Raw genomic sequence first — 19,884 nt, 5'->3', positions numbered from 1 at the left:
GAATCATACAATAGTTTGGGTTGGAAGGGACTGCTAAAAGTCATCTCATCCAACCTACTGTAACTGTCCTGTTGCCATTGAAGCTAAGACTGGGAGAGAGATTATCCCAGCTGAATCCCAGTAAACAGCAGCAGAGCAGTAGCTCTGTGGCAAATGTGATAGATAATGATTTTTTGTTTAGTTGTTTCTAAATTCTCTACATTTCACGTATGTGTTCTTATAACCTGTAGCGATAGGACAAGGGGTGATGGTTTTAAACTAAAAGAGGGTAGATTTAGACTAGATATAATGAAGAAATTTTTTACAATCAGGGTGGTGAAACACTGGCACAGGTTGCCCAGAGAAGTTGTGGATACCCCACCCCTGGAAGTGTTCAAGGCCAGGCTGGATGGGTCTCTAAGCAACCAGGTCTAGTGGAAGGTGTCCCTACCAATAGCAAGGGGGTTGGAAATAGATGGCCTTTAAGATCGCTTCCAACCCAAACCATTCTTTGATTCTATGGGACAGCTTCTGTTAGGAGAAGGGGAGGTGCTATGCCAAAGATTGACTACAACAGAGGGCAATTATTTGAAGAGAAATACAATAGTAAAGCAATTAAATCAGGAGGGTACCAACTATTTTCAAACAGAAAAAAAAATATCAAGAGGAGAACTCAAACCACGGTGGATTAGAGGTTTAGTCAGTATGAGGGAGGGAGGACGGAGGGATGACAGAATGACAGGACTCTAGTGCAGAAGAGGTTTCTAACATCCACACAAATTTTACTGTGCACATGCATCAAAGGTCCCTATGTAAGATATGTAAAACCGTGTGTCCTGATTGAAGACAGCAGAGTTGACCTACATCCCTTCCTCTTCTCCATGGTCTGGCTTTTGGAGTCCCACTGCTACATTATACTGCTTTGCTGGATGCTCTTTATCTTGGCTCTTAAAATGCCCATGTGGGAGAGCAATACTGGGCACTTTGGTATTTTCTGGGCTTTCCCCTGCCCAAGGGTGCACTGTTTGTGAGGATGCCAAAACTCCTTCTCTTGTTCTGTCCATAATCCACTACCTGAAGGGTCTGGCTCTCTGCCTGGGCAGCTGCAAAGAATTAGCCCAGCTGAGGTTCAGCACACAGGGAGGGAGTGCAAACAAGACTTGTTTTTTGCCATTCAGTCCACTCAACCTTCAAGAAACCTTGGAATTAAAAGTCCTAAGTACAAGTATTGAAATTTTGAAATTGACTGTAAGGTCAGTGCTGCCTGTGGCAATCTTGGTTTCACTGACGCAGATTTGCATCACTTCAAAAGTGCCTTGAGAAGCCCTTTTTTTTTTGACTTGTATCCCATCCTTGGAATGTCTTTAGTGGTTCATATTAACTTACATGATCTCCTAAGAGTTACTGTGTCTTTTTTTCATTACAAAGGACTTTAGGTATTCTCACAAAGGGATAACCTGTTTGTTTCAGATGGCTTTGCTGATTCCCAATATCAGTTTTTCCCAACATCAAGCTGAACACTGTTTTGCGTGCAAAATTTTCCTTTCTACTTCCTTTTCTGGCTGTACTGGTATTCACAGATTGTAAGTATTTATTTGGACTAAAGCATTTTAGAAAGTATATTTCCCATTCATCCTCAGTTCATTGGTCTTTATCTTTCACAATGCTTCCAAAAGTTGTAACAATTGAATATTGGCCTTGAGAACTCCTGAAGTGTCCAAGTGCTCAGGAGTTCCAGAAAAAAATAAAGGCAAATTATAAATCACTCCCTGCTGAAAAGAGAGGCTTTCTATATAACTTATGTAACATTATTCTTAAAATCATACCTGAAAAGGCCCTTAAAAAGTATCCCAGGCCACCATGTTCCCCAAGACAAGGTCAGCTATGCACTCTAGATTTGTTAACCTCTTAGCCATTTCCAGCAAGGATAATTACTTGCTGAAGACCAAGTCAGAAAGTATTTCTCCCTGGACAAAGCAGTAGATTATTTATTTCATGCCCTGTTATCACTTATTTTTAGTAGTTCTCATGTATCATTTTCAGAACTGAATTGGTTTGAGGTGAACTGGATTATTCCTGCTTATAAAGGGGTTCAATTTTATGTCTGGCAGGAAACAATATAAACTGGAAAAGGAAACCTACTTGCAAGTGGAGGGAAAAACAACCTTTGCTATTTCTTCCACTGTCTTCTTCAATATTGATTATCAAGGACACCTCCATCTTCTTGCTAGTCTTCTAGGACTGATGCACAAATCTGCCCCATGCTTTGTCCCTTTGCCTACCCAGCATCCATTAACTCAGGGCACTCTTGTTCCCCTCCTGGAGTCTTCTCAGGGCTAATACCAATACAAACCTGGCTCTGGGGATCATCACCATTATTAACATCACAGAATAAAAGCAAGAGAAAATGTATTAGACAGTGAACAAGATGGGGAGAAGTGCATGTCCTTGTACCGTCACGGGGAAAGTCTTTGTAGTGTTCTCACTCCTACTTGCCATTCTCCTGGTGAATGCATCCACCCTGACACAAATAATCTACAAGCAGCAAACAAACCCTTTCTAGTACTCTGTCGCTTTACAGGAAATAAACAATGGCACAATTACTCACTAATATCTCAGAGAAGTCATGCTAATTGCTTCTGCTGAAGCTCCAGGCCTCCTTATCAAACCTGCCAGGCTGAAGAAGCTGAAAGTCTATAAACCAGTAAATAATTAACTTTGAAGATTTCCTTCTTGCATCTCCTGGTGCCTCTTTTGCCTGCAACAGTGAATGGCTGAGCAACAATTCATTGTGATTTCTGTGGAGAACCTGTTTGCTCTTGCGTCACCTTGATGTGTGCTTTAAATCATTTGAACACTTCCAAAGAAATTAAGCACGCAAAAAATATCCAAGAGAGCAGGGTCTGGAAGTGCTGGGGACACCCCTCCACCCAGGCCCCTGCCATGGCAGGAGTGAGGGCTGCCATGGCGAGGGGTCAGTACCAGTCCCCCAACCCCATTTCTCTGGGAAGGTTTTTTTGTAACACCTTTACATCTTTATTCTTCTTTGCAGGAAGATGCCAAGGACTGACATTTGGGCCAGAGCTCCTGTCTGAAGCAATGGCTTCTCTCTGATCCACTGCAGTCAAGTCCCATGAGGAAACACCACAATATGTTCTCTTTCCTGAGAAATATCTGCCTTCTGCTCCCCTCTGTGGTTTAATTAAAGCATTTTAGCGCTCTCTGTTCAGCAGTTTCACCCTGTAGGAACTCTGTCAGCTCCAAGATTTTGCCTTGGGAGTGCAGCCATTTTGGGTGTTTGCCTGGGCATCAGGGCCTACCCCTCATTTACTTTTACCAGCTCAAACATGCTTTAACCCACAAAAACTCCTTAATGAAGCTGCACATTCTTAGCAAACCCAGCTCCTTCAAGACTATACTGGTACTTTATCATTCCAATCATCTTCTTTTCTGATAGGGCCCCAGTACCCGCCTGCAAGCATGTTTGTTTACACAAGGGATGCTGGTCCTCTGCAGATTTCTTCATCCTGACTCAAAACAGCCACTGCAAAGGCACAGCAGTGGGAGGTAGATGGGGTTTTTTGTACCTGGCAAGCAGTTCATGTGCTTACGTGCACATATGCAGCCATAGGCACTACAACCTTTCCCATCCTGCCAACCTGTGTGGGTCAGTAGTGATGGGATTATCACAGAAAGTAAAGCTAAAATATGCCTCATGAGTGACCTTCATCAGTCATCAACATGTGGTCCACAACTGGTCCCCAGCAGCACAGACACAGGACAGCAAGTGTCTACATGAGGTCCTATTCCTTTTGGAAAGGTTTCCTTTCCCTCCCAGAAGCTGGTCTGTAGCTGGGGCCTCTGGCAGGAAACCAACAGCATAGGGTAACACAGGTGCATTTGGGTATTGATACTACTCCTGCAATGGCCACCCTGCTTCCTCACACCTCCATTTGCTACCAAATTACTCGAAGATGGGAGCAGGAGACACTCTCCTGCTGTGCAGCAGCAGAGCATCCATGAACACCAAGGAGATCTGAATCCCTTGGGGCAGGAGAAGAGCCAAGGCAGCTGCAATTCCTGTCCCTCCAAGGTTTCACCCACACTCCACAGTTCCATGTATATAAATTAAAATTAACTTATTAAAGTAAATTAAACTTGTCTGAAACCATTCTCTGGCAGAGAATGGCCCACACCCTTACTATTGAAGTCTTAGCCTCTAAAGCAGCATGGCTTCACCCAGGTTGCCCACTGGAAAGGGAGCCTGGCACATGCTAATTCCCAAATCTGAGCTCAGCCTCATCTGGGTGACCATCTTTGCCTCAGGCCAAAACCAGCCTAGGAACCACTGTACTGCTATAGATGGTTTAGCTCCATGCCACAAAAAAAAAAGCTCTCTGATGGTACTTAGTTTGGCACAGGACATTTTTTTCAACCAAATTTACCTCCCTACTGGAGTGTGACACCTATAGAGATGAGGTTTGACCCTGAATTCAGTGACCCTCTTAGTTCACTGTCCTTAATGAAGAGAAGGCATCTCTATGGATGTATGTTCTTTGTGGATTTCTCAGATCAACCTTGGTCTTAAAAACTCCAATTTAATCAGTGTGACCAAACTTGCCTTCCTCATAAGATACTTCTTTACATATAAAACAGCCCACCTGGTGCTCCCCACATTTGGGACAAAGGAGGCTTGCAGCTGACCTATAAAGCATGTTATTAACTTACACCTTGTTTAGGTTCTCCAGAAACTAGTCCCTGGGAGTGCAGACCTGCCACAACAGATCTGAGAATGGCCCATGGTGCCCTGTGTTCCCCTGGGCTCTGCTCCATCCCGTAGGCAGCTCCCCGCATATGTGACTTTGCTTGCAGAAGAGGGAGTATCAACCCCACAGAAAGCTGTTGCCCATGAGGAAAGGCTGTTTTTAATTGAGGCATGATAAATCATTTCAAGTAAGTTACAAGTGTTGGTCAATGGATCTTCTAGCAAAATCCTCTAAATGAGCTATTCCTATTTTGTTTCGAATGGTAGCACATACTTTCAAAGCACCGAATGCTGAGAAACTAAAATACTTAAGTGTAACGATGGGTTGCATTATTAAATATATGGATAGTTATTCAATTGGTTATTATAAATCTCAAAAGAAGTGCTTTAAAAGCCTGAAAATAAAAAACAAAATAGTCAAAGAATGTAAGAAGGGCTGTCTCCACTGTTCTGTGCACAGCAATATTTCAATACAAAAAGGAAGCTGCCAGATCAGTATTAAACATCCTTTCTGTATACTAGTGATTACACAGGTATAAAGACAAAGGGAATTAATGCCACCAAAACAGCACAAGTTCTCCCTTTTCTCCACACAGCTTTCTGTCCCATGTGCTAATTGTGCTTTGCATAGGGCTTGGACACTTTGCTGGAAAACTTCTAAGGGAATTTATTTTAATAAACAAGTTTAATAAGGATGCTAGGAAGTTTGGTAAATGTTTTGGGCAGGCAAAGTGATGGCATGGAATCTGAGGAAAAAAATATATACACGTATATATACACCAAGTACCCTCTGGTACTACAGAGGAAGGAGGAAAGGAGTGATTTTCAGTAGTACTTGGGCAAAACCCCCAATTATTAAAAAAGCACCAAATGACTAACACTGACTCACTCTCTTGGCATGATGTAGGTAGATTTCCTACTGTTATTTGTAGTTGTGTTCTGGTCTGGTTATGACATGTTGTCAGTAAAGTGGTTTGAAAAGTGTTAGCCTGGGGTCCAATAGTTCTTTTGTGCCATTCAGTATCCTATAAAATACAGATCTTCTTTTTTTTAATTTCTTTACATACCTCAAAATTCAGCCACTAGTTTTCTTCCTGCAGTCCCCCATCATCTCCACAGTCCCTACAATTTGGCTTGCTAGCACTAGCAGAGTTCAATTTATAGGTTTCTTTCCCTGTTAGCTGTTGAGCCCTGTCTCTTCCTGGCTGCTTGCTCCAGGAAAGGCCTCTTCCTTATCCTGGCCAGGAACAGGAACCCTTGTGAGACACAGAGGTTATCTTGTTTCATCTTGCAAATTCACAACCTAAGAACCAATTTTCAGCACACTTTGTTTGGAAAGAAGAGCTCTGGCCTGCATTTACAGACATGGTCAAGTACCTTACAATCTATTTTTGTGCCTAAATTTTTTTAAGTAATTAGGCGCTTTCACAATTTTTAGGATCTGTGGCCCTCATCCAACATCAAGAGCAACTGTTTTGGCATTATGGGATATCCAGTGTGCTTAAGACTTAATAAAAAGCAATGGTATGTTTTGCATAATCTCAAAGAGTATAGTAAGGTATTTATACTAGAATTAATTCACTGATTAAAACAGAGAAAAATATAGGGAATTTTATGTTAAAAATCATACAGAGAACTTCCTTTAAACAGAATATAGAGAAAGGGCACCAGAGCTGTGCCTAGACTTAGGGGAACTGGATGTCCTGACCTGCATGGTACCTGGCCAAAGCATTTCCTTGTGGCCAACATGCCTAGGTTTCCTTCCCTGGGGAGCCAGGAGAGATGGAGGGGAACATTTAGTGCATAGGCATCTCATTTACTGAGTGAAATACTAGAAGATGGAAAGTGCTTAGGAGCTCCAGTATGTATTATCTTGGTTCAACAGGTGAATAAGGGAAACACAGTGAAATGGAAAGCAAGCCAATTACAAATGGCAAATTTGAAAGAGCAGAGGAAGGTGACACCTTGAGCCAACCTACAAAATCCCTGTCAATAGGTATTGTTGAGAGGATCCAAAATATCACTGGAGGGTTAAGAGGGTAATGAGGATGTTTGACATTTTTTAGACAGGATTGAAAAATTGCTAGAGGTACAAACCACTATGCTTCAGAGCCCAGTTCCTCAAATGCTCAGAGGTAGAATTCAAGAATATTTGGTATTTGTCCTCTAAGGAGCTTCTTAAACCTTCTGCTGAAGCAGCTGGCACTGGCTGCCCTAAAAACAAAATACTGCAATCCATGCATTGGGTTGGATTTTAATCTCCATTTGAGATTACATGAACTGCTGTGAATTGACTGAAAAAATCCTGATCCAATATTTAAGTCAAACAGTATTCCAGGAAAAAAGGCAGGAAGAACAGCCTGTTTTCTGTCAAAAAGAGTGGTGGACTACAGCATCAGGGGATATCATCCTGCTAGATACAGATGTGAGATACAGAAGTGGAAACCTTGTGTTTTTATCTGCACAAAGCTATCTAGCCCAATCCATGTTTGAATGACAAAAGGCCTATTTGCTCTGCCACAGTAAGGGCAAACCTGATTCATGGATTGACTGTTTAATCAAGCATCTCGTCTTCACATAAGTGCTTTTCTGTGTTTGAGAATCAGTTTCAAGGTCATTTAGCAACTGGCAATGTCATAGAAGAGAAGGAGCTCAGTCCAAAGGCAGGGAAGGCAGTGTCTTTCTCTTGGCAGTAGATTAACAAAGAAAATGTTGATACAAGGCAATGACACACTGTCCTTCTGAACATGCAGATGAGTCTACATAGTATTTGGATATGGAAAGTGCAGTGCTGTTATCAGGACTACTTGGCACCACCATTTTAGAAATTTAGGTGAACTAAGACCATGTAGCCACAGAGAGGAAAGGCCAGGGCAAAATGTATTGACAATAAAATATGTCTAGTAGATTGTGGGTAATTTCAGCTGAGTCACTTGGACAATAATGGAGTAAATCCCAGCATTGTGAAGAGCAATCCCACCTACATATTTTGGAGCTATTCCAGTTTGCTTAGCACTTTCCGCAAGGCATTTAGCAGGGATGCCCTTTCAACATTTTGCTACATGAAATCTTCTGCTTGTGCGGTTTCAGTCAGTTCCCAGAACATAAATTTTAAATCTCAGATGTTACATTTATGCTACATTTTTTTCCCCTTGGGGTTTTCATGCAAGATTTAATAATTACAGTGATATTTAACACTAAAAATCTGTGAGTCTTTAGGAGAAATTCAAGTCTTTACAACTTGCCACAGAGAGTCATATTACTTCTACGGTTTATAAACTTATTTCCTCTAACTTCTAGTTCTACTGCCCAGAGGGTAAAACACTAGGGTTAATTTAAAACTTTTGCTTTACTACATGCTAACTTGCACCACTTGAAAAGGCCTAGCATGTGTTGCTGGCTGATGAGTCCTGCCATAATTTAGCTCCCTATTGTATGTCTGACCTTATTAATCAATATGTCTTGCTTACATTCTGTTGGAGAACAGTTCTCATGTGAAGCCTTTTTAACTTAATTGTCTGTCAGACGAGATTCATTTCATCCTCATCTTGGAAACAGAACCTCCACATAAATTAGATCTACTTGGATACTAATAAAATTATAATAAATGTTGGCATGCAGTTTCTCTCATTTTCTTTGTAATGATAAATGTCATAGAAAAATAAGCTTTTAGGTAATTGCTTGTACTCATAGTTGACTAGAGTAAGAGAAAGAGCCTAACTTTTTTGTTTTCTTAGCAAGCTGTTAGAAATCCAGACTTGTGTTACAAAACTAGAGGTAGTTCTATCTCACCTAATCTTGCAGTATCTGAAATGGTTTCTGTCTCCTCTCCTGTCCAGTATGACAAGAAAAAGTTATAGCTGTTTAGTAGATTGTATTTCCACCTTTATTAAATTTAAACTCTCCTCAAAGTCCTGTTAATGAATGCAGTGTTGTGACAGTACTGAGCAGTTATGGTGGAGCTCAGACAATAGATTTTTCCTACATCTGAACCTTCCCTATGCCTCCTCAGCTGCTCTGAAGCACAGGGACGCTCTATTTTATGATGTTGTATTTCCCAGGATCATGGTTTTATGGAGTTGAAGCTGGAGCAGAGCCTTCTAGAACATACCTACAAGCTTAAAGCAAGGACCTTATTCAGCACAGTGCACAAGTGCACCACTTATTGACCCAGCGATGGGAGAGGCCATCACCTGCTTGCAACTGCTCGTGGAGTTGTGCCGTAAATCCAATCAGTGCTGGGCTTCAAAGGACACCACCACCGTGCCCCGCGAGTGTTTTGGTCTTCAGTGTTGTTTGTAGGGAATTGCTTTAATCCAGCCACAAATATTATGCCCCATGGCATGGAAAGAAACAAGGAGGGACAGAGAACAAGACAGAAGTCTGTAGGCTGGTATTGCCACCAGAGTCGCCACATCACCACACTAAAGGACGACTTCTGCTCTGCCCAATTGTTCCCTGAAGCGTCCAAGGCATGAGACACTCTGCAATCCCCCTCTCCACAAACAGCATGGACATCTTGCTACTTGTAGTTTCCTTGTATCCCAAGCTCTGGAGATGGAGCATCTAACATTTCAGTGTGGGAAGGCTTCTGAAGCAAGTTCAGCTTTCCTTTTGCTCCATCTGATGATATTTTAGATGGAAAGGGTTTGAAAAGGACTTTCCTTCTAACCATATTGAACAGTTAAGGGTGAGGGAGGGGTGGAGAAAATATAAGAAACAAACAAATTTTCCTCATAGGATTTCTTACTTTCATTCTACTTTAAAGTCTCCCTAATAAAAATTCTTGAATCCAAACAGCGCCAGGGTATTTCAAAAGAACAAGCTGACTTTTTTCCTTATGCAATAGCAATTGAACACCCTTTTTTGAATACATTTAATCAAAGCATGCTGATATCTTACCATATGCATCAATCATATATCCCCCAAGGTATATATGTCAGAGCCAGGAAAGAGGAATGTGCCTTTGCAGTCACATAGCCAGTGAACCACTTTGGGTTTGTGCCTCACTCTGAAGCCCATGTTGAAAGTATTACTGTAAGACAGATGATCCTGGGAAGTAAAGCTGCATCCTAAGGGTACATGGCAACAGATTCTTTTTTTTAATTCCAACCTAAGAGTTTGAATGAATCCAGGCTGAAAAGTTCAAAGGTTTGATAGATCAGAGTAATCTATCAGGTGAACAAGGCCAGGGCACTTCCATTTCTGCAGTTAACCCTGTCCTGGAAGAAAGAGGTTAATATACCACCTGGTTTCCTTGGACTTAACTGATCCCAAAAGACCTCTTTCACCTTCGTTGGTGAGGGGCTAGCAAATGAAGACATAAACTTGCACATCTGGCTGCATAGTGAGATGCCTTAATTATTCTGCTTCACCACCGTCTCCTATGCAGAAGAGTGTTCACGATGCCAGCACAGGGACTCACAAACTCCATGTGTCACTGTATTTATCTCTAGGAGATTTTAGGAGATTGAAAAGCTGACAGCAAATAAAGCAGATGCTCCAGACATTCAACAATTTCCTGTTCCACATGAAAAGTCAGCTTTCAGATGTTGACTCTGGACTGCTTCTCCTACATAATGCTTGCTAACTGGTGTTCTGATAGCAGGTAGCTGTTGGGATGGCCCCTTGTCATTTCTGTCCATTGCCATATGCAGTGGACTTCCATAAACACTAGCCATTTCAAACCAGGTTTAAAACTGGTTTGTGCTGCCAGAACCAAGCAAAACTTTTTTACAGGAGTTACAGAAGATTTGGCCCCAGTATCTTCATAACTGAGCCTCTCCCTGCAATGATCACCTTCTCCAAGCAAATTACTATTGCAGCTGGTGAGGGGTCAGTAGCTCTGACCGAGGAAGCTGTGACCGGTCCGGAGAGATGGTCCCAAGAGAGATCGTCTTCCCGGGGCCCGGTGTCTTCCCTCAGCTGCTGGCTGGAGGGCCCGTGCAGAAGCTGTCAGCTCTTTAGTGATTGTCAGCTCGTGATTCCAGCTCAGCTCTGCAGGGCAGCCTCCAGGCCAGACCAGAGAGAGAGATGAGAGGCCCATGTAGCTGTTCCGCACGAGGGAGCTTTATTGGTCCAGCAAAGGGGAGCCAGGGACGGGCATCTCTCTGCCCTCGCAGGGGCAGGGGGCTCGCTTTATAGGGATACAGGGGGTGGGTGTCAGAGGGTAAAGGCCAATGGGCTACAAAGGATCTGCACAGGGTCTCCCAGAGGATTCTGGGTTTGTCTTCTTCTCGCCGTAACTGAAAGTGGCTGCCTTTCCAGGGAGTCCTGCTGGGAGGTTAACCACTCTCCTTATCTCAGCAGACGTCCCTCCAGGGCGGGGGCTGGGCATACCCCGCAAATTACTTTTAAATAAAAAAAAAGGCTAGGATATAATGTCTATAGAGAGTACGTAGACCTTGGTATCAATGCTATTTATAAGGCTGATGTCTTGGAAGGGAAAAAGCCGCTCACAAAACTATTCTGTCAGAAACATTCATGTCTTTTTTTTTTCCCAGAAGGGTGACTTGCAGTACAAACCTGTACAGTTCAGGAGACTCAGATACTTGGGGTCTCACTTGTGATAGCAGCTCAAGCTCCAGATAAGCTCATGGGAATTACCAGGCTATGAGTTATGCTACACTCTGCTTCCTTTTTCTTATCGTTTCCCCAATCTTAAAATTACAGGTCAGTTGACTGCTGCCAGACTGATCTTGTGCTATTTCTGAAAGCTTTTATTTGTTAACAAATCACCAGTGAATAGCAACTGCTTCCTCCTTTAATAGGCCTCAATGTATTTCATTGATAAGATAGGATAATTATAAACTTCTGCAACTCTCAGGACTGAGAGAAAAACTAACCTTTATTTACTTCATAGATCCTGACAATTACTGGTGCAGTTAGACTGGAAAGTTCATCAGAGGCCTTAATTAGACTTGCTTACAGCTGTGCCTCCTCATGCCCATGAGAGCAATCTGCCCACAACTCTGTCACCCCATCATCAGTGAACTGATGAGTTTTCACAAGCAAATTAATTCCTGAACAAGAAACCTCCAGGTGAAGGTGCTTCTGGGAAAGCTGCTCTGGGGACATTCTTCTCCACTGCAGAGCTGAGTCACTTGCCTCAACACATCAGTGGAGGAACTGTCTGAGTGGAGACTCCCTCTCATCGATGAGATCAAAGGATAATTCTCCATGTACCTCAGGTGTGAAACTTCTCTGTAGCTCTGCATGGTTCTCTATTTCTACAACCCCTCTCTTGTAGCCAATACCTCTCTGTTCAAAACTCCTAGACCTACCAAAACAAAGCACAGAGAGAAGTGGATATGGTGACCTGTTCTGCACAGCAACTTCAGCTAACTGAGGTGTTTCATGTCCTGTCCTGGGGTAAGTTGCTGCCACTCCTGCCCAGGATGATGATCGGTAGGAGCAGCTCTTTCACCTGTGTAAGAAACCATCCCAGTGCAGTGAAAGCCTGTGTAAAAACTGCCCCAACTCTGCTATGAACAAGCATAAAAATACAAGCCAAGGGAGAGCAGGTAAGTAACAAGAGAGGGGGGATGGACACACAGACAGGTAAGAGGGCAAATTATCTGAATCATAACTGAGGCAAAAATCTCACTTCAGCAGCCTCCCCTAAGGAGCTAGCTATATACCAGCATTCCCTACGCTAGTTTACCCAAAGGCCTAGTCTTGAAAATGTTGCCTTAGAGTTCTCTCTACATAGGATAAGAAGAAAGATACAAGTGCATTTACATTCAAAAGCTTATGAGTTTCAGAGCTGTCCCCCAAATGCTTGTAGAATACATGTTCCTTTTTAGGTCTTACTCCAGCTGCTAAACCACAATAACTCATGGATGGAGAAGACTGGAAATATAAAAGCAGACCACTTAACAGGCATTGTACTCAAATCAGCTCTGTTCTACACATTCCTCATGTTGTGATAGCAGACTGCATAACAGACCTCCCATACAGCTGAAAAGATATGTACAAATGGACGATATTCTACAACCAGTCATACAACCATACCAAAACCGACGTCTCCTTCTACTGCTGTTTTCATGATCTCAAAGGCTGTCAGACTGTGGAAAGCACAAGACATCTCATGTATCATTGATCAGCCCCCAGCTGATGAAGACAGGGCAGTGAGCCTGACAGCTACCCTTCATTGAGGCTAAATCAAAGAGCAATGAAGTTCCTTTATGGAGGAAGATGGTTGGACACAGCAAGTATCACTGCCCAAGTACACCACGTGGGACATAAATTTGCAATGGAAAGAGAAGCTTGGAGACAACTGGTTGAGCTACATGAGCCTTTGTGAAAGAATCAGCAGGCCAGCAGACAGAGTAAGCAACTCCAATTTCAATCATGAAGGAAGTGGAGGCTCTTTGAAACATCAGCTTAGCTAGAAATGAAAGGCTGGGCATGGCCACTAAGAAAAGTACTGATTTGGGTGTGCTACATTCATGCACTAAAGATGTATGAATTTATCAATGGACTTATTCCCCTCCTCAAAGAACCCAGGTAACTCTTCAGGCCAGGAGAAACCACTGTGTGACTGTAAGACATGTACACTGAAATAATACAAATTGCTAGCACAGAAAAACAGCCCTTCCCTGATGTATTATCAGACCTAAAAATGATATCACAAACTCCTCTACAGATACTAAATGGCCTGTAAAATCAAGATAAGGTATTTTCCTAAAATACAAACTGCAGTTGAAAGGGAAATTACTGACTTAATGAAGAAGTTAGTAAAGAAGATTCTACAGGTTATATTGTTTGGGAAGTAAGAATAAAATCATACTTGTACCTCCTGATCTTAACATTTATGATCAAAGTAGGCATCTTGTCAGAACAAATATTTTGTTTACTCCTTTAGTTTTACTTAGAGAAAATATGCATAAAAACTAGTTGATCTGCACTGTGCTTAAGGGGCTGTTTTGCAAAGGACATGAATGGGAAGAGATGCATCCTCTCCCAGCATGGCATGGGGGAATAGTGCTTAAAAGCAGAGGAGTTACTTAGCCTGATACAGTTATTGGAGTATAAGCCTAATTTGACAATTGAGTTAATAAAGATGAAATAATTAGTTAATACTTCATATCTCATACAAAGTTATTAACACAGTTTTGGGTGGGAGAGTTGGGGGGGGGGGGTTTTAGCGGGGTGTTTTTTTTTGGTTTATCCCCTATTCATTATCTTGCTTGTATCTGTTTGTGGATGGTATTCTGTTGGGCTAACTGCCCTAGAGTTCAATAATCTCATTACCTTGCCAGTGTTGCATCCATATGGATCAGGACATAGCTTCATAACCATGACTTAAAACAGAAGCAATACTGAAGGGGATGCCCACACCTACTCCATCCATTCCCAGCCACAACTATTTGTTTCCTTCCATCTGCACTAGTCTGCAGACACTATACAACATAGATCTGGCTGTAAAATAATATAACCCTGCAACTAAAAGAGTCCTTTTCAACCAGAACAGAGGAAGAACCTCACGAGTTCCAGAGTCAGTACAGTACTAGTCATGTATGCCTGTATGGCGGGGAAATGATGGGCAGCAAATGTAGAGACATTAGATGGTGCAGACAGATTGTGCATATAAAAAGCAATATCCAGGAAAGGAAACAGTGCATGGAAGAAATCAGCTTTCCAGAGACTTCGTGGCAGCCACACTAAGTGTAGAGTATACAAGAGACATTCCTTTGCACAGCTGGTTAATTTCTAAGATTTCATATAATCAATTAACATCCTCCACATTCTCTGCATCAAGGAAAGCTCAAGATCTTTTTTTTTGTTTCATCTTTTAATTTTCTTTTCTCTAAGCACTAGAAAATAAATTACCAGTTTGCAGTGCCAAAAGGCAGGTTTCATTTTATTGTTAATGTACAAGAAATTACTTGCATGGTAGGGTGAGAGACTGTCTTACACATTACAGCTCTGCTACTACAACACTTGGAGGAGGTCCTGGACTTCTGTATCTGTACTGCTTGTATATATTGGCTGATTGAGCCCTAGGAGCTCTGATTTGTTCATTAATCTTTAATGACTAGTCCAACTTGCCAGAGTACTTAGCAGGCCAAATTCCATCTTGTTTTTTATTTCATTCTAGTGTAAAAATTCTTGGAGTCACCAGAGGGCATCATTACAGAGTGCTTTTTAAATTCCATATAAATGATGCTGTAAGAAAGTAGATTTTGGGAAAAGTGCCTGCTAATAGCCATGGGAGTCCTTAGAGAGACTGTGGCATTCACAGGACAAGGGAATATTTCTGTTTGCCCTTTTCTTAGACTCAGCACAGTACCACACATACTCTGCATTGCTGCAAATACTTCAAAGAAAAATTCCATTGGAAATAGTTTAGCTTAATTATAAGCAGATCCAAATCAGAGAATTAGCAATGGAAGAATTAAGAATGTGTTTCATCTTCAGCCATCTCTTCCTTTCCCCACCTTCCTCATACATCATCTTTTAGCTGAATTCATTGTGATGAATCTAAGAGATTATGACAATCTAAAAGAAATCGAAATCTTACATACTTTATTTCACTTAACTTTAGAGATTTTATTACCATTCAACACTTTTTTTCCCCCCCTCGATTTGTGGCTTTTCATCAGCAAAGAAAAATAATTTACCTTTCTTTACCCAAAGGGACTTAAAAATGAGGAGTCAGTCTCCTATCGGTAGCATACAGCCTCCTAGCTCTGCTTGCCAGCAGGGAGTCTGTTCAGCTAATTCCCACACCTCTTCATGAGCTGTTGCTGCCAGACCTGCAGTTATGTTAAGAATAAAGCAGTTCCTTTCCAAACACATGTTTTCAAGGACTTGTATATTTTTGTACAGTATCAGACTTCGCATTATGACATCCTTTCCACTGATTATTGATAGATTCATTTGAACTCTATTCATGCTTATCTGGAAATATAATCTCACACGCAAGGACAGAATATGGCAATAGAGCTCAGAGTTGACTCCTGGGCACATCTAGGAAAGTATTTTACGTGGAATTAAACAATTCATTTTTTAAAAGGCAGGAGTTAACTGCTGCGATACTGAATAAGGATTGCTGCAAGCTGGCAGCTCTGCTACACACACTCTTACCTGCCCCCTCCCTTCTTCCTGTAAATGCAAGATACTACTTTTCAGTTATGTCATAAATTGTGTAAGACTAAACTTTTGCATTCACAGCATCCTTGTTGTGCACTAAGGAACTCAGTCCATTGTGAGCACTGACCATTTTGTCTCCTACATATACAAATACATTGTATATTTTAGGGAAAAGCATATATATACACCTACTGTGAAACAGCAGAACAGGATGTGAAGCACCAATTTGGATTCAGTGTTTTACAAAGTGTTGCTCTTGTACTTCAGAAACGTCAGTTCTTGTACATGCTCAGTGCAGACATTTGAATCCACAGACTTATCAGGCCTATGCTAATATGTCCATTCCTTTGTTTTGTCAAAACATTACAGTATAGCTGGCAGTCTTCTGCAAATTGTTACTCCATTACTCATTGAGCAGTAATTCAGATGCTTAGTAAAACTAAGAGGATGACTTACTCCCAAGTTGCTGGATTTGTTTGAGCATTTTTTCCCCTTTCACATATTTTGCTTCATTTCATTGGATAATTTAGGAGTAAATCTGTGAATGATCTTTCCCCAGCAGCTACATCAGACCTGGCACTGTAAAATTTTTAAAGACTGACGTTAAGCTGTGCAGGCACAAGGAGCGTTTTGTTGATATTTTAAGGTAGGCAGGGTTAACGAAAGGCAACAAAGACCACACATTTTGCTCAAATTATTAATGACAACATTCTGTTCTCAGGAATGCCTGATTTTGCTAGGCAGATTTGTCTCTGAATTCATTTACATTATCTATTTAGCTATGCAAACCACACAAGTGAAGTCCTGTGCCTTTTGAAGAGCTTCACCCAGTACTTCGCAAAACACCCAGAAAAGCTGTACTCAGAAAAAAACTGTTTCTTTCTTAATCTCTCTCTGAAGCCTTTCCCCATCCTCTTCATGGAGAGAAAGTGTGAGCACAAAGACTTCACTGGGCAAAGGAAGGGTACTTGCCCCCCTCTCTCCCCCTACAGATTCCCAAATGTCAGTCTGGATTATTTTTCACACAACATCAGGTATGGTCATGAGATGGTCCTTCTGCAGCAAATAATTGTTAAAAATAGGAGACAGGAGACAAGATGGTCAGTGCTCACAGTGGTCCAAGTTCATCAGTGCAACAAGGTTGCCGTGAATGCAAAAGTTTAGTATTAGCTCAGTGGAGGACTAGAAAAATCTTGGGAATTAAATCTGTCAAGGTTTGCTAGATGCACAAACTCCACATTCAGCTCAGGACATGGAAACTGTTGGAAGCAGGGACAGCAGTCCAGGAAAAAGCATTTATACCTGCTCTCTTAGGCTTTCATCAAGGCACCTGCTTACAGTGTCTGCTGCAGAAAGGATCAGTATCAGACAGATGGATCTCAGCCAGGCCCAGCACAATCATTCTTCTTTTATATCCTAGCTGCTGCTCTGTGAAATGGCCATAATCCTCAGAGCTTTCATCCAAAGAGAAACTTGATAGAAATTACTATTTTGCTATAAATGTTGTCACAGAATGGCAGGTACCCCACTCTAAAACCGCTCTGCGTCAATAAGCCTGAAATAAGCAACATCTTTAATCTCTGAACAGCCAGAAGAAAGTGCTGGCAAGGCACATGTTATGCTTAGTTGTGTTTGCATCCTGGAGGTACCAGTAAGTTTCAGACTTTGCATCAGGCCAGAAAAATGATATTTGTGTCCTTTGAATGACTTTGACTTCTGCATACCAAAAAATGGTGAAACTTATTTCTTTAGGCAGCAAGTCACCAAAGACTCACGTTTTCAGATCTGACATAGATGTTTAGTTAACTTTGCAAGTTGATGTACCTCATTTACTCTGGAGTCTGCACCTCTGCTTATGGTCTGGTATCTAGAGAAATTAGGTATTTTCAGACAGTTGCAGTGAGCGATATGAAAAAGTATTTGACTAGACCCACAACTAACTTCTAAGGAGATGCAGCACATTTTCCTGATACTATTACAGCCCACGGAGGTGAATGATTATAAACATACAGCACAATCTAAATGAACAAACAAACAAAAAAATCTAAATTTCCATCATATTATTAACAGTCAGTGAAGTCTGAAAGTCAACTTAAAATCTAGCCCATTAGAAAAATCTAGTACTTAGCAAACACTGCTACTTTTGTGTGAATCTAAAGATTTTATTTTTGTCTTTTGGAAGATGTAAGTCTAAGTCTATTTTTTCTGTTTGAAGCTTCATTTTGAATGACCACACTGTATAGCTAGAGTGAAGTTTGTGGACCCATCAACAAGTAAATCCTACGCATCACAACCACACTGGATCACGATTAGGTGCCAAAGCATACACCATTTACCCCCCAAACTAAACTAAAACCAAGGTTGAAGCTGGGGTCAGCCTCTGCTCCCGGGAAGCTGCTCACCTTATGCAGCTCGCAGAGAAACAGCACAAGAGGGCGCCTGATACCTCCAACACCTCAAGTCTGACTTCCACAGTCTTTTCGGCAATAATGTCCTATTTCCAATGGCATGACAAAGCCCTAAGCAATGCCATAGCTACATATGGTTACCTTCAGTTCTGCTACCCCACCGAAGGCATTTAAGAATATTTTCATCATCTATTAAATAAATGCTGGATTCTCTATTAACAATTCCAAAGTCTGTATTAACTGGGGGGGAGGGAGGAGTGGAAGAGAAACATCTCCAGACAAGACAAAAGCCAAAGAGGCTAAATAATTTCACATCAAATTTATTCTGGCAACCGCCAAACCATGGACTTTGGCAGATTGCTTGTTGGTTTTAACAGAAGCCACTTCCTCTGCAGCAAGAGGCATATCAGCACTATTGTCTGCTTCCTGGGGATGGGCTCAGGGTGTTTCAGTGCTCCAGGTGAGAGCTCCAAGCTGCACAACGTTCTTATGTGGAACTGAGGGATTGAAAAACACAAAGCCACAAACCCCCACCGGTGTCCCTGTGGGGAATTCTCCCATGCAAACCTCATTAGGAAATGAACTGGGTATTTTTTCTCCCTGCCCTGTCTCCCAGCACCCTGACAGGTCCTTTCAGCAGAGGAGAGGAAAGCTCTGCCCAGGGCTACTCCACAGCTGCAGATGACTCATGCTGGAAGAGCCCCTTTGAGCCAGATTTAGGTTTTCCCAAGTTCATTTTAACACACTGATTTCTACCACTTTAAAGCTCCCTGCATAATTGCAACTCACACAGCAGAGCCTGGCCTGGTGCACAGGTACAGACCTCACCAAGCAGCAGGCCCAGGCTGCTCCCAGGGCCAACTGCTCCCCCGTTGAAGCCACATTCCTCCCTCTCCTGCAGCAACATCCCGAAGGACAAACTGCTCCATCCATGGTGCCTTCTTGGGACAGGCAGGAGAACCAGAGAAACCCTGCTCCTCTTCTGGTCTATGAAAGAGCATGGGCAAATAGGACTTTCTTAGTGCTTTCCTCCCATAAGCAGGGCTGCCTGCTCAGAGGAGCAGGGATGTGTATAAAGCTCCCATTCCTGCTTTTCACTGCTTTGTTTGCTTAGGAATAAGCATATTCCCTACCCTTGCCTTCTCTTCTACAACTCCGCACAGGCTATGGAGGAACACACAGGGCTACGCAGGCTCCAGATGCTCACCCACATTAAGGGAACACAGGCAGTCCTGCAAGTAGCTTCGTACTGAAGATGGCATGAGGTATGGCACTGCTCCTGCTGCCTCTTCCTTCTGCTCTGCTTCCCACTTCCATCCAGCAGAGACTCAAAAAAGGGACCTTCCATTTGGATTTCAGCCATCAGAGCAGGAGCAAGGTCTTCTTGTAGGGACACAAGAAAGCCTTTCTTGCAGGGGTTGGGGCAGACCACACCACTGTGCTCCTCCTCAGTGGTGTGTGACAATGACATCATTATGCCAATAAATGAGACAGGAAGTGCAACGAAGCAGAAAAGCCACGGAAAGAGTCTGTGAAGTTCTGCCAAGAATGCTAACAATGGCGCTAACCAGAAAACAAGAAAAGGGTTTGGTTCATCTAACTTCTTCCAGTTTTAGTAAGCTCTAGTGTCACTTG

General features: G+C 42.2%; 1 long non-coding RNA gene across 1 annotated transcript; it reads right to left on the bottom strand.

Moving 5' to 3' along the window:
• Positions 1-354: 354 nt before the first annotated feature.
• On the bottom strand, positions 355-11,003 carry LOC121659824. Its single transcript, XR_006014466.1, has 3 exons — positions 10,991-11,003; positions 8,938-8,940; positions 355-488 (listed from the first exon to the last, which is right to left on the bottom strand). It is a non-coding gene; the product is annotated as an uncharacterized LOC121659824 (long non-coding RNA).
• Between the last annotated feature and the right edge of the window lie 8,881 nt (positions 11,004-19,884).

Source organism: Corvus kubaryi, unplaced genomic scaffold, assembly GCF_017639235.1.
Source record: "Corvus kubaryi isolate FWS band 111438036 unplaced genomic scaffold, C.kubaryi_AGA036_p1.0 137, whole genome shotgun sequence".
Classification (NCBI taxonomy): Eukaryota; Metazoa; Chordata; class Aves; order Passeriformes; family Corvidae; genus Corvus; species Corvus kubaryi.
The sequence above is the reverse complement of the archived record's forward strand: the minus strand, read 5'-3'. Positions and strand labels throughout refer to the sequence as shown.